The 11127-nt window shown below is 48.2% G+C and overlaps 1 long non-coding RNA gene across 1 annotated transcript; it reads right to left on the bottom strand.

The window, feature by feature from the left end:
• Window positions 1-8257: 8257 nt before the first annotated feature.
• LOC119704444 lies at window positions 8258-9957 on the bottom strand. The gene is made up of 3 exons (XR_005257975.1): window positions 9273-9957; window positions 8948-9153; window positions 8258-8409 (listed from the first exon to the last, which is right to left on the bottom strand). It is a non-coding gene; the product is annotated as an uncharacterized LOC119704444 (long non-coding RNA).
• Window positions 9958-11127: the final 1170 nt, after the last annotated feature.

The following is an 11127-nucleotide window of genomic DNA, read 5'->3' as shown; positions in this document are numbered from 1 at the left end:
TTGGATTTAAACCCTGGCTGCTTGCAGAGGCAAAATCAGTTTTGTGCAGAGATAAAATCAGTTTTGTGCTGGTTTTTTGGTTTTGTTTTTTTTTTTCCAGCAGCTCTCCGGAATCAGAATCACGGAATAATTAAGGTTGGAGAAGATCTCCAAGATCAAGGCCAATCTTTGATCAATCAATTAAAAAATGGGTTCCTTGAGCACCCCCAGGGGATGGTGATTTGATGGCACTAAATAGGGATTTCCAGGAATTGGAGTGGCCAGCAAGCTCCAATGTCTCAGTTTCTTTTTGTGCCCTAAAATCTGAATAAAATTTGCATCAAATTAAAGATTATGACCAAATCCATAATGAGGCAAACACACCCCTATTTTCAACAAGTCCAAGTCACTTTTCAGTGGGAATGGGGCTCTAATTCTTCATTAAATATTTATTATTTGCCTATTTTTTACCTGCCCAGAAGTTTCTGGATGAAAATTCCAAGTGGACATCATTCCATCAGCTTGGTTTGCTTTCCAAACAGGAATTTTGGGAAAACTCCTGTGCTCTGCTGGAGCTGAGTCACTGCAGCAGTTTCAGGAGGAACTTGGAATTTCTGGACGTGGAGAGGCCAGCAGAGGTGAAACTCATAAGAAAGTCTCAGGAAATGATAAATTTCAGGAACACCATTCCTGTTTCCTTTGAGAAACTGTGTTTGGGGAGTTCTGGGTCACCAGAAGGGCTTGAAAATAATTGATGGAGGTCCTGACCGAGTAAAACCACATTAGAAAAAAGGTGAAAATTAATTTTTAACCCTAAATCCCACATTTCAGACACTTTCAGTCTTGTTCCACTTGGAAATTTAATTTTGTTCCTTACGGAAACATTCAAAAATGAAGAAAATAAACAATTTTTCATCCATCTCTGTCTTTACCTCACAAATAAACTGGAGTTTGGTTTTGTTTCTTTGGTTGATTGTTTTTGAGTTTTGTTTTTGTTGGTTTTAAATTAATTTTATTGTTTTAATGCTCAAGATTTAAGAGAATACCACAAGATTTTATTTCACTTGGATTTTATAAGGGTCGGGCACAGCAAACTCGATAATCAGAGGTTTAAACAACATCAGAATCCTTCCTGTGTCTTAAAAACAATCCAACCAAAACAACCAAAAATAAAAACAACCCCAAAACCTGTGGAAAACCAATATTTTTCAATATTTATAATAATGGCTATCAGTGATTAATAAAAATGGAGCAATGGTTTGCTCTTGTTCTCCCCACATTAACTGAAGGAATATTTGGATGTAATTCCTGCTGGTGCCACACTGAGCACAGGTTTAATTCCAAGGAGTTCAGTGGGAGATTTATTCCAAATGAAGAAAATCAGGGACAGAATCAGACTGTGATTGGGGCCTCTGAGAGTTGTGAGTGGACAATAAAATGTTGATTTTCCTCCAGTGATGGGAACATGAGTTTAGGCCACATGCATCAGTCTCCCACTTTTTTTTAGGGGGAAATCATGGAAAAATTATTTGTTTGAACATCACATCTCCAAATTTAATCATCTGGGTTGAATCTTTTCACCCCTGCCTCCCTTTAAAGCCACCACAAGGTTTGCTAAAAATATGGAATGCAAGTCTGGAGTGCTGGACTGCTGATCCTTTCCCGTCTTCAGTTGGGGTTTGTCCTGTAAGTTTCTAAAAATTCACTTCCCCGCCCAATTTTGGGTGATTCTGAGGAGCTGTTTGGAAGATAAGTTGGTCATTGGGGCAGCTGGGGGTGCTCACCTGGGGAGGAGAAGCTCCAGGGAGAGCTCAGAGCCCCTGGCAGGGCCTGAAGGGGCTCCAGGAGAGCTGCAGAGGGACTGGGGACAAGGATGGAGGGACAGGAGCCAGGGAATGGCTGCCAGTGCCAGAGGGCAGGGCTGGGTGGGATCTTGGCAATGAGGAATTGTTTCCTGGCAGGGTGGGCAGGGGCTGGGATGGAATTCCATCCCTGGATCCCTGGCAGTGCCCCAGGCCAGGCTGGACACTGGGGCTGGAGCAGCCTGGCACAGGGGAAGGTGTCCCTGCCATGGCAGGGGTGGGATGAGATGATTTTTTAAGGTCACTTCCACCCCAAACCGTTCCATATTTCCATGATTTTATCACCGTGTGGTGTGAATCAGTGTCCCAGGAGCTAAAATGCCAATTCCTGTGCACTGGTGCTGACCCATCTCCCTCTGGATTCGCCATTTCTGTCTGCAGTGCCCAGGAATGTTTCACTCTCTATCACAAAACAATTCAGGAAAAACAAAGTTCCCAGCCTTTCACGTCCTGGGAATTTTAAGATCACAAATCCCAGCTTTGGGAACAAAGCTTGGATTGGCAACAATCCATTTGCCATGAAAGTGACCTCCGGAAAAACAAACCAACCCTTCCAGGACACAATTCCCAGCTTTTCTTGCCCTCTCACAAACCAGGGAGCAGCCAGGCGTGGCCACAGGAGGCATTTCTGAGTGACCCTGGCCAAAAGATGGTGTCATCTTTACCCTGGGACAGTTTTTGGCCTAAAGAAAGCTGGGAATAGGAATGGGAATTTGGGCTCAGGAGTTTCACACCAATAGGTGGCAGGCAGAGCTCAGACGTGTCAGGAATCGCCGACTCCGGCTCCCTCCAGGGTGGAATGAGGGGTTTGGGTTCTGCTGGAGCTGGGCAGGCTCTGGTAGGTTCTGGGTGATGGCAGCACCCCCCAAATTCCACATTCCTTAAGGGAATTCTGATGGGTTGGGAGCCAGAGGGAGCAAGGACAGGAATAGTTGGGGTTTGGCAGCTCCAGGGATGGGACGCACTTGGAATGTTTGGTTGTTTGAAGGTGTCAGCCTGTGCTGTTGGAAAACTGAACTGGATCAAAGATCTCCTGGTACTCCAGGAAAACTGGAGCAGTCACCAGCCACCTGTGTCAGGCTCAGAATTCCAGAATCATCAGGGTGGGAAGGGACCTTCAGGATCACCCAGTGCCACCCCAGCCCCACCCCAAAGCCTGTCCCCAAGGCCACATCCAGACTGCTCTGGGACAATTCCAGGGACTCCAAACCTCCCTGGGCAGCTCAGCCCAAGGCCTGGCCACTCTGCCAGGGAAATTTTCTTTTCCAATCTCCACCCTGAGCCTGCCCTGGTGCCATCTGAGGCCATTTCCTCTCCTCCTGTCCCTGCCCCTCCTGTCAGGAGTTGTGCAGAGCACTGAGGTTCCCCCTGAGCCTCCTTTGCTCCAGGCTGAGCCCCCCCCAGTTCAGCTGCTCCTCCCAGGATTTGTTTTCCAGCCCCTTCCCATCTCCATTCCCTTCTCTAGACACTCTCCAGCCCCTCAATGCCCTTTCGAAGTATTCCTAAATTTTAAAAAGACCAAAAACCCCATCCCAAAACAAATACTAAAAAAGCAGTGGGAATTACTGTAAACTTAAAATTTCCGTGTTCAAAACTCCCCAGTTTCACCCAAAATTCATGGTTCTGAAGGAATACAACATTTATTGACTCTTCCCCAGCCCTTCTTTCCCAGATCTCTCCTGTGAACACAACTTTAGGGCAGGACTGAGCAAATGTCCTGACCACAACGGGAGCACAGCTTTGGGCAGGGCCAAATCAGGGTGAAGTGGAAATTAGGAAAAATCCCTCATGTTTTATTCCAGCCAATTGAAGCAGCAGGAAAAATTTACTAATTAAACCTTTCCCATACATTGAGAAAAAAAAGTGGGATAATTTTAGGTTTTCAGTGCCTTCTTAAGGATATTTTTTGCTATTGTGTTAAGTAATTTAAAGAAATTGTTTTCCCAAGGACCTGGGAGTCCTGGGGATGAGTTTTATATAATAATTGAAAAGTGGCTTCACAGAAAGGGTGGGAATTATTATCCCTTTATTGCAGGGATGGGAGCATGGAGAAATAAATTAAGAGCTGAAGGACACCCAGCAAGCCTGGAAATGCTCAGGTGGAGAAAACAAGTTTTTTTCTTCCTACCAGGACCTGAATGCAAGAAATGTCTCCACAAAGTCCAGATGTATCAATCATGGAATTCCAGAATGGTTTGGGATGGAAGGGACCTCAAAGCCCAACTCCAGCATCATGGAATCATGGAATGGTTTGGGATGGAAGGGATATTAAAGCCCATCCAGTGCCACCCCTGCCATGGCAGGGACACCTTCCCCTGTGCCAGGCTGCTCCAGCCCCAGTGTCCAGCCTGGCCTTGGGCACTGCCAGGGATCCAGGGATGGAATTCCATCCCAGCCCCTGCCCACCCTGCCAGGGAACAATTCCTCATTGCAAAGATCCCATCCAGCCCTGCCCTTGGAGCCTGGGAAACTCCATGGAGGATGCTGCCATCCTCTCTCTGTCTGCTGTGGCATCGAGGCTGCCAGAGCTCCAGGAGCCTTTGGCCAGCGCTGCCAGGGGTGCCCAGGCTGGGCTTGGTGGGGCTCTGGGCAATCCTGGATGATCCATGAGGATCCCTTCCAACTCAGGATGTTCTGTGATTGTTTATAAATTCAAAATATTTCAGCGTGCCTGAATTTGAGAATAAAACCCTGTGGAAATCACACGCAAAATTCAGTTGCATCCATTCCCAATGTTAGAAGAGTTGAAGCTGGGGCTGCCCCTGGATCCCTGGCAGTGCCCCAGGCCAGGCTGGACACTGGGGCTGGAGCAGCCTGGCACAGGGGAAGGTGTCCCTGCCATGGCAGGGGTGGCACTGGACAGGCTTTGAGGTCTCTCCCAATTTAAACAATTCCATTGTCCTTTGATTACCTAATTCCATGCAAAGTCCAATTTTAAAGAGTTTGAATTGCCAAAGTGCCTTTTTCCTGCATTTCCAAAATTTAAAAATGATCCTGGCCTGGGAGAGGAATGTTTGCCCTAAACTGGGGCAAATCTGGAGGCGGATTTTACAAATCTCTACAGGTTTTATAAAAATGTTGTGGAAATGCCGGTTCTCCCCTCTGAGCCGTTCCAAAACGAGCGCAAATTCCTGCATGTGGGGCTTTCTCCAACTGGAGAAGCATCTCAGGGATTTGGTGCAACCCTCTGTGTGTGCCTGAAACGAAACAAAACTCGGTGTTATGTAATTCCAAACATGTTCCATCAGGCAGCTGAACGTGGGGCTGAGAGTTCAGCAGCAGTTTACCTTCAGAGGGGGAGGAACGGTTCCCTCTGTCTCACCTTGCTGGGGTTAAATCCTGCTGCGAGATGCCTCTAATTAAGGCTGAGTGTTTCTCCAAGAGCTTGGGAAGTGCAGCCCGGGCTGGGAGAAGCCAAACATTTCTTTGTGCCGTCCCCACGGGGCAAAAACATCTTCAGGCCTTTGGATGTGAGCGTGGAGCAGGGAGTAGGAGTGGGATGGGATGTGGCACCCACGTGGGAGCTGCTGGGGTCGCCCTGAGTTCCTGGAGGGGATTCCAGACACTTTTCATCACCCTGGCTCTGAGTCTCCCTCAGTCCTGGGCACGGAGCCGAGACAGAGCCGGGTTCCAGCCTGAGCCAGACTTAATGCTCCATTACCCTGCCCACCTCTGCACAGGAGAGAACAGTTTGAACATTAGGGTTTAGCATTTTAAGCCCTCATCAATTATCCAGGGGCTGGACCGTGGAAATATTTCCTGATGTGTGGCCTGTCCAGCCCCTGCCCCACGAGGTGGGTGGGACACCAGGAATTGTTTCCTCCTCAGCCTTTCCCTGTCTGAATTCAGAGCCTCTGAAGGGGGTTCAGTGTTGGAGCCCTGGCTGGTGAGAATTCCAGACTTTCTGTGCTGCCAGGCACTGACCCCCAGGAGAACACTGCACTGACCTGAGGCCCTGGAGAAGCTTCCAAAATTCAATAATAAAACTGAGATTAAAGGTGTGCAGTTTGAATAGAAGTGTGTGATAGCACAGGCTGGGAAACTCAGAGTTGAAGGGTTTGGAATACAGGAATAGATATAAAGCAAGGTGGAGGGTTGGGGTGGAGGCTGCTCCTTCTTCCCCCTCACCTTCCTCTCCATGGGTTTGGGTGGTTTTGTGTCATTGGATAAAAAGTCCCCATGGCGGGCACGGGTGGTTGGGTATTGGGGTAAAAGTGAAAATAATTGAGGTGTCATTTCTGAATTGGACAGTTGATCCTTGAAAGGCCTTGCAGAGAGAGAGACAGGGCTCCATTTTCAGTGTGCTGGAGTGAAGTGCTGCAGAACTCAGGGTGTGTGAGACTGTGACAGAGACAAGAACTGATCAACATCTGAGTCCCAACAAAAAACACCCTCTCACACATTTAATCCCGACCTTGGCAAAAAAGAAGTCAGGACTCCACAGTTCAGGACAGTTTTATCCAGTTTACCCACTGCTGGTGTGGGTTTCCCATGGGATTTTCCTGGGATAATTACCTGAGAGCAACATTCAGAAACCTGCTGGATGTGAGGGGCTCATGTGACGATCCTGAGGCTCCAAATAAAAATCCAAAGGACAGAAGTGAATATTCCTGTTGTCAGAGAAGGCACGAATTCCCCTGAAACAAAGCCATTCCTGGGAATGCCAAGGGGCAATAAACACATTCTTTTCTAGGCAAAGGGAAGGGCGAGGAGCAGGTTTAGGACACGCAAGGAGCTCAGAGCTGCTGCCAAGCCCACGCCCACACCGAGGAGGGAGAGGCTGGGCTGCCACGGGCCACCCTCCAAAAGTTCAAAGGCAATTCCTGCTCTGCATCCCTGCAGGACCACATTCCCAGCTCTGCATCCCTGCAGGACCACATTCCCTGCTCCGGAGCCACCGGCAAGGGATGACACACGAGTTGCTCTGCCTCAAAAGCGTCCTCAGGAGTTTTGTGACTCAGCCATTTCAGCTCCTTCCTCCCTCTCTTTTCAAGATCAGGAGCTTGTCAGGAGCACCTCACCTCTGGATTCCCTTCTGGGGAAACAAGAGGGAGGTGTCACCAATTTTTCCTTCATTTAACACACTTCTCCTCCAGTCACACACCTTTGTTCCACTGCCTGGAGGTGTTCCCATGCCAATGGAATGAAATTCCAGGTTGGAGAGCACTGGTAAAAATGTCATTGTGCTCAGCTGTGCAGCCAGAGGGCTTTTGGCTGCTCCTGAGGTTTTATCTGGGTCTGGAAAAGGTCACAGTGGCAAGAGAAAAAAAAGGGTAAAATAAAGTGTGAGGAGCAGGAAAGGGATTGGGATTTGTACCCCTCAGGTGATTCCCCAGCTGCAGAGCTGCCCCAGCCCTGGGCCCAGCCCTGGGAGGAGCTGGAGCTGCTGCAGAGAGCCCAGAGGAGGCTCCAGGATGAGCAGAGGGCTGGAGCAGCTCTGCTGGCAGCAAAGGCTGGCACAGCTGGCATTGTTCAGCTGCACAGGAGAAGCTTTGGGCTGAGCTCAGGGTGGCCTTGCAGGGCCTGCAGGAGCCCCAGGAAACCTGGAGAGAGACAATTCCCAGGGCATGCAGGGACAGCACACAGGGAATGGCTTCAGAGTGAAAAATCACAGGATATTAGGAACAATTTCCTCCGTGGCAGGGTGGGCAGGGGCTGGGATGGAATTCCCAGAGCAGCTGGGGCTGCCCCTGGATCCCTGGCAGATCCCAAGGCCAGGCTGGACACTGGGGCTGGGAGCAGCCTGGCACAGGGGAAGGTGTCCTTGCCATGGCAGGGGTGGCACAGGATGATCTTTAATATCCCTTCCATCCCAAACCATTCCATAATTCCATGCTAAACAGGCTGTGAGGGTGAGGAGAAATCAGGGATGAAGCCATCCCCCAGCAGGAGGCACAGGGAGCACTGAATGCTCAGGAGGATGGAGAAGAGATGCAGGAGAAAACCATCTTTGAAAGGTGTGGGATGATCAGAAGTGCTGGGATTCCACAGTGGGAAAAGCAAAACTTCTGAGAAGTCCAACCAACCTGGATGTTCTTGCTGGCCATGACCACACAGAACACAGCCTGGATTTCTCATTCCTTTGGGATTTTTGGCACTGACCATTTATTTCTGAGAGATCCCAGCTCTGCACACTTGACCCTTTGTTAGGCAGCCTCCACCAGTGCTCAGGGAATGTTTTGGACAGCAGGATTTCGCATTGCTTTGGGAAAGAGGGATAAGCAGCAGCTCTAACAAGTGCCCTGGCATCCCTGTGAGAGCTGACTCCATCAGGAATGGCAGGAAATAACCTTCTCCACATGGAACACGCTGCCTTGGAGAGAGAAAAGACTTCATTAAAACCAGGCTCACCAGAGCTTGCTTGAACAATTTTATAGCCCTTCAAATGTAAAACATATTTAACAACGGCCCTTTCGCAGTGTTATACGCTTATTTATTAGTCTGTGTGTGTTCATAAATCCTCCTTTTATTCTCCTTTCTGTTTTTCCAAATTAACACATTTTTGAGGAGGGAGATTACAAGAGAGATGATGAAGTGCCAGATTCAATCTCCTGGATCTTTCGTGCCCCTAAAAGGGAAAAAAAAAAATCATTAAAAACAAGGAATGAACGAGGCAAACAGCACAAAATTTTGCTGCTGCTGATCAGGGTGATAAGGCTGCCTTGCTCCTGTTCCTGTCCTCAACCTGTTTTGGGCCAATATTCCAATATTCCAATATTCTAATACTCCAGTATTCCAGTATTCCAATATTCCAGTATTCCAGTATTCCAAGCTCCTTGCCAGGAGGGGACAGCCAGGAGGGTCGGGCTCTGCTCCCAGGGAAGAGGGACAGGAGGAGAGGCTGGGCCAGGGCAGGTTTAGATTGGATATTAGGGAAAATTTCTCCCTGGAAAGGGTGCCCAGGCCTTGGCAGGGGCTGCCCAGGCAGCTTTGCAGTGCCCATCCCTGCAGGTGTCCCCTGCAGGTGGCACTGAGTGCTCTGGGCTGGGGACAAGGTGGCCGTGGGGCACAGCTGGCACTGCACGGGCTGGCAGGGCTTTTCCAGCCTTAATCCTGGGATTCCAGAAAATTCCAGAACTCTTACGAATGTCTTTGTCAAGCCTCACTCTGTGCACAGTTCCTTGTGGGAATGGAGATCCTGGAGGCGATGCCTGATGTTGGGACTGACAGACTTTTCCATGATAATATTCCAGGTTTCTGCTGCTCGTAAATCACTCCCATCACCCAGATTTTCCAGTTGTGAACACGGGAACAGCAGCATCTTTTCACCTCAGTCTAAATGCCACGCTGGGACTGAGAGAGAAATCCAGCCCTGGGAGAAAAGTTGGATTGTGGAATTTCGCAGCCGTGGAGATAAATCCAACTGGATCCATGGCAAGGAGCTCATGATTGATCAGGTGGAATCTGGGAGAACCCACGGACAAATCTCACCCTTTTGGGGGGATAAGTGGTGATGGGAGATTGTTGAATCCCTGGAAGGGGAGTCCCGGAGAAATGAGAGGTCTGGGAGCACTTGAAGAAACACCTGGATGGATTCTGCACCTGGAACAAGGATGGGGGACACACGAGGAAGGAGAGCAGCAGTGGAAAGGGATGGTGGGATTCTGCTGGACGGCAAGGAATGTCAGCCAGGAATGTTCCCTGGGAGCCAGGAATGTTCCCTGGGAGCTGGGAAAGCCAGCCCTGTCCTGGGGAGCCCCAGGCACAGAATTCCCTGTTTTTCAGAACATCCAATCCAACCCTGCCCCACCTCACTTCAAACCCATTCCCACTGTCCTGTCACACTCTGTCCCGATAAAAATCCTTCTCCCTCCTTTTCCCAAACCCCTGGAAGGGCTCTAAGGTCTCCCCAGAGCCGTCTCACCCCCAGCATAAACATTTACCTTTTTATCTGCTTTTTAAAACATTTCTGGTTATTTGTGTGCTGCCTGAAAGGGAGGATTTGGGGAAAAGCCGCTGATTTAGTGGGAACAAGTGAAATATTAAGAAATGTTGGTTGCTCCTTTATTAACAGCGAATCCCCTGATGAACCCAAAAACTGTCAGTGAATTTGGAGAGGTTTGTGATTGATAATTGATAAACCTGGTCACCGATTAGCGTTGTTGTCGTCCTTAAATAATCAAGGCTGCAAACCAAACCAAACCAAAACAAAACAAAATAAAACAAAATAAAACAAAATAAAACAAAAGCCCCCCCTGAACCCAACCCACCCCCCTCATCTTAATTAGAGCCACATTCCCCCCATTGGAAGCTGAGCATTTTTGAAATGGGGCCGCAGCTCCTTCCAATTATGCAGAGCAATTAGAGAAGCTCATCAAGACATTCTGAGGTCTCATTAGGGAGAGCGTTGGTTGCTGCAGACATCTTCAGAGATTTCAGCAGTGGCTGGGGCTCATCTCCCCCTCCCAGCCACATTCCCACTCTTTGGGAAGAGTTAGACCGTGACTCCCTTCTCTTTAAACACTGCTCAATGCTCTCAATTTGTATTAAATGTTCTTCATTTATGTTGGGTGATTTAAAAATAAAGGAAAAAAAAATCTGATTTTCTTCATGCTGTCAGAGGTTTGAAATAGAAAAAAAAACCCAAAACTCCACTGAATTTAGCTGTTTTTTTAGCTTTCATAATTCAGCTTTCTCAGGGAGATAAATACAATTTCCAAGGCAGAATTGTTGGGTATTTCCTTATGGGAAAACAGTTAACAGCCTGTGCCTGAATGGTGAGAAATAGAAACTAAGAATTATGAATTTGGGTGAAGAAAGAGCTGAAAGAAATAAAAAATGATATTTTCTTACAGCTTTCATGGGAGATTTTGAACCGGGTCCTTCTGCTTGTGGAAAACTGCTGAAGATCAAAGATAAAATAACAAACTTTGCTTGAGAAGCTGTTTTTTATGGATAAAAATTCATTATATTTCCCTTTGTTTGTGTCGGTCCATCCATCCCCTGCTGTTGTTTGGGCTCTGGTTGTGGTTTTTTTGGTTTGTTTTTTTTTTTTGCTGCTGCTTGTTGTCATGGAAAATGTTGCCCAAAGCCAGACAGCCAAGAGATAAGGGCAGAGCTTTTCCTGGATGTTTTGGTTCATTTTGGAATGCCGCACTGAAGTTTAGGGAGAAAATTTATGGCCAAATAAATTATTTCAGGGAGAGCTGCTTTTTAACTTCAGGAGGCAGAGGAGTCATTCCAGAGGGCAAACAAGGCATTCCAGCTGGCAGGAGTGGCATTCCTCAGGAGCTCCACCTTGGCTGGTCCCCAGGGATGAGGTTTCTGGCTCTCATGGTGGTGCACG

The sequence above is a fragment of the Motacilla alba genome, chromosome 1 (assembly GCF_015832195.1).
Source record: "Motacilla alba alba isolate MOTALB_02 chromosome 1, Motacilla_alba_V1.0_pri, whole genome shotgun sequence".
Taxonomy (NCBI): Eukaryota; Metazoa; Chordata; class Aves; order Passeriformes; family Motacillidae; genus Motacilla; species Motacilla alba.
This window is presented reverse-complemented; position numbering and strand designations above follow the sequence as displayed.